The 6,189-nt window shown below is 43.3% G+C and overlaps 1 long non-coding RNA gene across 1 annotated transcript; it reads left to right on the forward strand.

The window, feature by feature from the left end:
* The first annotated feature begins 1,639 nt into the window (after positions 1 to 1,639).
* LOC107128051 (uncharacterized) lies at positions 1,640 to 3,817 on the forward strand. The gene is made up of 3 exons (XR_001486615.4): positions 1,640 to 1,934; positions 3,336 to 3,406; positions 3,621 to 3,817. It is a non-coding gene; the product is annotated as an uncharacterized lncRNA (long non-coding RNA).
* The last annotated feature ends 2,372 nt before the right edge of the window (positions 3,818 to 6,189 follow it).

Genomic DNA, 6,189 nt, shown 5'->3' on the forward strand with positions numbered 1-6,189 from the left:
GAGAGAACACAAATGGCTCCACACTTTTTGGCGGTGTAGTGACATTCCATTGTTCTGGTGTTTCTTGTCACCCCCAGACACCGGCAGTACATTTCCAAACTCTCCTTTCTTCTCATGTCTGAAGATGAGCATTCTCTAAGGGTCTGCTATTATTCCTCTCTTTACCTCACACCTCATTTTAGATGATCAGCCATTGTCTGGGCTTCCCTGACGTCTCCGCAAGGAAAAAAATAGAGACGGCAAGACTAGGTGTATTGACTTGATATTTTAAGGCATTTGTGATGGTATCAATACATCTCTTCCTGATGGCTACACTACTCCATCTGGATATCCTTCCAAAAGCTGAAGTTCAACATGTCCAATAACAAATTCCAATTTACACTAAGCAAAGCATCACACATACACCACAGTTTGCTATGTAGAATAGTTATCACATTTATAATGATGAAAATTATAAATAAAATCTCCAATGACAAAAACGCTGACTATATTTTTAAAGCAAACAGATTATAATGCTAGAAGCAGGCACACACACACACACAAATGATCTTCAAAGAAAAATTTGCACAACAAAGATTTATTTGGCCCTTTCTGGGTGTCAGACATTGTGTTCTGCAGATTTGACACAGGAGAGCATATCTGCAACTCACACATAATATTTAGTACTGAATGAATCTATTAAAAATGCCGAAAACCAGTGGCTATCTCTTAGAAACCATAATTATGGTCACTTACGGCGATTTTAAATTTCTTGCTTTCACTTTGTTATTTACTGCAAATTATTTAAAATGTGTGTTTATTGTATAATCAGAAGTTATTTCAAACAAAAAAATATAAAAACTCATGGCTCTCTCCCTCACGTGTTCCTAATCCAGCTCCCTTTCCCTCTTTATTGCCGGTTCGGGGCCTAGCAACAAGAATATTGGTGGCTTCTGTCTCCTCTTTCCTCATTGGATCCATTTCTAACTCATCAGTGATTTCTGCCCTCTTTTTCTGAAATTTCCACCTGTTTTAATCATGCAGCAGGCACTTCTCTGGTGTCTTTAGCTGGAGCGAGCTTCCTCTAACCACCTCTGTCAAAAGCACACCCAATCTCTCCTCCCATCTACACCTCCACTTTCTTCATCCCCATTCCCGTCATCACTCATGTGAATGCCAGGCCCACTGTGTCTACACCTCCATCTCGAGTCATCACTCCTCAAATGGCTGATGCATGGGCACTCCTTTCATTGACTTGTAAGCTCTTAAGTCTTGGGGTCCTGTCATCACTTCCTTTCATGCAAGACTGAGCACACATCTAAAATGAATTATCAGGCTGGGCTTGATGGCTCATGACTGTAATCCCAGCATTTTGGGAGGCTGAGGCAGGTGGATCATTTGAGGTCAGGAGTTTGAGACCAGCCTGACCAACATGGTGAAACTGCTAAAAATACAAAAACAAAATTATCTGGGCTTGGTGGCGTGCACCTGTAATCCCAGCTACATGGGCGAATGAGACAGGAGAATTGCTTGAACCCGGGAGGTGGAGGTTCCAGTGAGCCGAGATCATGCCACTGCACTCCAGCCTGGGCGACAGAGTGAGACTCCGTCTCAATAAAATAAAAAGAGTAACTCACATCTTCTTTCCCTCATTCAGATTCACTCTCAGCTCTTTCCCCACTCTGCTCTGTGTCCTGAGGGGTTTACGCCGTGGGCTCCATCCCTGGACTAGCTGGTCATCAGCAGGATTCGTCCAGGGGACCCCATGAATGAGGAAGACAAAATTAGGGCCTTTGCTCCTCAACCCTCTCTGTGAGAAGCAAGGCAGCCGGGCCCCTCCCCAGCACACCCCACCCTGGAGGCCCGCCCTGTCCACATCGCCTCTCACTGCAGGTCCGGGCGAGGCCTCCTTTGCTCCAGTTCAGTCTGAGAGGAAGAGCCTGCGCCTACTCCTAGTAAGTTGTTGTGGCCCCCTGTGACCCACCCGCTCCTACGTGAGCAGCCCCTTATCAAAATCCTCCAATTGTTCTAGGTAAATATGTCACACATTTCTGGCAGTTCTAACATATTCCATTCGGTGGTCTGTTCTGCTGGGTGGAGGAGAGCGAGAGAAGAGATGGGCACTGGGAAACCAGAGTGTGTGCTAGCCTGATTGAGATGGGTAAATTTAGAGAGTGTCATCATCATTTTACTTCAAAGACTCTGGATTTCCAGGGTGTCATATATATCAATATTTAAATATAAAGGCAAGAATTCCAGTCCTCCATGGATCAATAGTAATTATTTTAGAATAGCCGGATACATTGATTTATCCGCATCTCTGACCCCGTCCACTAACACGAGTAAGCAGGAGTCGCATGTGTGCTCACATACATGAGGGGCGCGGGGTGTCTTGGCCAGGTGGTACCCCGCGATGGCGCTTGCCGGATAACCTGCACTCAGCCTCTTTTCTTGGAGTTTGGGTATTTGATCTTCACGTTGTTACTCATGTGCGTGTTGGTAAACACTTAGGAAAAATGGAAGCGTGGCAGTGTCTTTAATTGTATAGAGTTTATACTAAAGGGCATCAAAATCACCCTCTCTTTTACCTTTTAACATGCACAGAATTTATTACCATTTAAAACAATTTTTCGAAAGTCTCTAATTCCCAGTGGAACTTCTGGAGAGGAGGCGACTGGGCAGCTGTGTGTTGTGCTGGTAGAACTGAGATCAGGTCACCTGATGAAGGAGATGCAGTTTACTTAATAAAAGTCTAATCACTGAGCAGTCAATCTTTACTCTGTGCTGATAAAAAAAATTGTGTCCAATAAAAAACAAACCCAGACTTAGCAAAGAGAGACGATATTCAGTAGGGATATTGCAAGGGAGAAAAAGTTACTATGGCCACGGAGGGAGGAGGTCATTGCCATGGGGAGAAGCCTCCAGCCGTAAGGTCTGCATGTCTCCCAAGGATTAGGAAAAGGGTTTTTCTTTTCTAAGGAGAAGTAAACAGAGCTAGAGAAACTGGGTGTGTAGGTCCAGGAATGCTTTCCCTTGAGGTTGGTCTGTTCTCAGGAGGGCCTGGTGACAGGGCTGTCTACGGGGCTCGGACTGTGTGTGGGGACCTGGAGAAGGCAGAAAGCTTGGCCCGTGTTTGACTCACAAGCATGATGTCTGACGCATCAGCGGGAATGAGTAATACAGCTAATCATGCACGAGGCACGGAGTTTGAGGGACTCGTCTGGACTTCTAGGAAAACAAAGGGACACGCTTTGATCTCACCTAAGTCCCATGGGGAGGGCGGTGCCTTGGGTGAGGGCGGTGAGCCGTTTGAAGGAACACCATGGTAAGATTTCTTACTCTTCACCATTTTCCAGGATCACAGGGCTCAGGTGAAGTCCAAGACTGTCAGAGGTGTGGATAAAGTTAAAATATTTAACGTTCTCAGGTAAAAATAAAAATTTTGTTGTTCTTTTCCCCAAATATGATAGTAGATATTTTCAGAATAGAGAAGGTAGAAGCGTAATAAAGTCTCCTTAGCTGCAGGTCTCAAAAAAAAAAAAAAAACAAAAACAAAAAAACCAGAATATATTCTTAATTTTTTAACATTGTTTAGGATGTAATTCATGTAATTCACTTAGGGAACCTAATGTCTTTTGTAGCGCCTGATTAATTTTGAGACTTAAGCTTTGGACTCAGAACTGAGTTGGACTCTTGCTTCACTTCACTTCACTGAGCTGCGTGGGCCTGGAGGGATGGTATGTTCTGTAACCTCATCTGCAAAATGGGAATAGTTATAGCACCTGTCTCAGAGTGACTGAAAGACCAGGTGAGCTCGGATGTACAAAATGATGTCACCGTGTCTGCTTCATATTTAGAAATATTTAATAACTGAGGATTATTCCTATTAATATTAATAGATGAATAAAATAAGGTTTTCTTTTGCATCTTCATTGCAAAGATAAGAGAGACTACAATATTTAAAAATAAAATGCTGGCTGGGTGTGGTGGCTCATGTCTGTAATCCCAGCACTTTGGGGGCTAAGGTGAGAGGATTGCTTGAGCTCAGGAGTTTGAGACCAGCCTGGGGAACATGGTTGTCTCCACAAAAAATACAAAAATTAGCTGGTGTGGTGGCATATGCCTGTAGTGTCAGCTACTGGGGAGGCTGAGGCAGGAGGATTAATTGAGTCCAGAAGGTAGAGGTTGCAGTGAACTGAGATTACACCACTGCACACTAGCCTGGGTGACAGAATGAGACCTCGTCTCAAAAAAAGAAAAAAATAAGTAAAATAAAACAGTATATGATTATCATTAATACAAATGAAGTCATTTGAAGGATATCAACTTTTTCTTTCTTTCTAACTTATGGTACTGTTTTAAAATTTAATTGCCATAATTGTTAAAATTAGATGAATGCTTCAGGATAGATATTTTCCTGTTATGTGTTCTACCAGGACAGTATTATCAAGAATATATTGAAATTAATGCAAACCAAAATGAACCAAACATAACAAGCATACAATATAATTTTTTAAATATATTTAACATTTCAAACTGTAGAGAGGAAATATCACATTGAGGTTGAAAATCAATTAATTATAACATTAGAAATGAAATCGTAGAAATATTAGGAAACTCACAACTTGAAAAGCGTCTTCTTCATGAAATGTACCCTGGCTCTTAAGTACAGTACAGTGCTGAGAATGTCACTGTACTCTTATTACAGGAGGTAATGAGGCCTTAAATTGGGGAAAATTTAAAGACTAGAGTATTTTATTGGTATAACTTTCCAAAATGATTACTTAGGAAGCGATTAAATGGATAATTCATCAGGAGAGTAGAATATGGAAACTGGGATTAAAAGTAACCCTTGTCCGGCAGGGTGCGGTGGCTCACGCCTGTAATCCCAACACTTTGGGAGGCCGAGGCAGGCAGATCACAAGGTCAGGAGATCGAAACCATCCTGGCTAACATGGTGAAACCCCGTCTCTACTAAAAATACCAATGGATTAGCTGGGCGCAGTGGCGGGGGCCTGTAGTCCCAGCTACCTGGGAGGCTGAGGCAGGAGAATGGGGTGAACCTGGGAGGTGGAGCTTGCAGTGAGCCTAGGTCGCACCACTGCACTCCAGCCTGGGCGACAGCGAGACTCCGTCTCAAAAAAAAACAAAAAGTAACCCTTGTCCTTGAACATTATTTCTACCATTTTTACGCATTCCAGTGTGGGTTCCTGTTTCCCAGCCTCCCCATCCCTCACTCCCAAGACTTTTTCCCCGCCTTCTGCAGACTGTTTCACAGCTTCGCATCTTCGCACACGCTGTTCCTCTTAACTAGACACGTGCGCCGAGCGCACCCTAACCCATCCTTGTTCCCCCTGGTTCAGCCACTGTCTTCTCTGAGAAGCCCTATGTGGGATCGCAGCGGGGTGTCAATGCCATCGACTCCGAGGCCCTGGACCCTCCGTATCCGGCACTTCCACTGCTATATTCCCAGTAACAGGTTGAAATGGAGCCACTGGCTCTTACGTTCTGTGTTGGGAGTTCCTTACAGAGAGAGGCTTAATCTTAGGATCTTTGTGCCTCTAGGATTTGGCATCAAGCTCGGTGTAGAGTAGGGGCTGGATAAATATCTGTTGTATTATTTCAACGTTTTTATGCTAAATGTCAAAATCTAGACTAAGTCAAACATCGAAGCTAGAGGATGCAATATCTTTATGTGAAGGAAAAGCCATCTCTCTTAGAAATACCTTCAGAGGAAGACATTGTAGGCGCAGAACAAACGTTTCTGGGCACCACATGGAACTGAAGGAAATCGAGTTTTGGGAAGTGGAGTTTTTGTAGCAGGAGCCTTACATAGCACAGGTTGGGGCAGAGGATAGAAATGGTTTCTTATTATTGGAATCCATATGCTATTCCCAAGACAACAGGGGTTCCATTCAGATCTTTTACATATAATTTAGTTGTAATTTATTGGTGAGGGTTGGGGGAGTAATTTTTTTTATTATTTTTTTTTTTATGACGAGGTTAGGGAAGAATTGAAGAGGAAAAATGGAAGGTAGTAAAAGTGTTCTCCATAAGGTAAGAGAGAAATGCAGTGAAGAGGAGGGAGGAAGCAACTTGAGAGACTGAGAGATACAGAGTGGGTGTGTGTGTTGGGGGGTGTCTGTGAGATCATGAGTATTAAGTCTTGTATTTGCATGTAGACTAAGTGTTGGGTGGATGAGCAGAATG

This window comes from Macaca fascicularis, chromosome 18 (assembly GCF_037993035.2).
Source record: "Macaca fascicularis isolate 582-1 chromosome 18, T2T-MFA8v1.1".
NCBI lineage: Eukaryota > Metazoa > Chordata > Mammalia > Primates > Cercopithecidae > Macaca > Macaca fascicularis.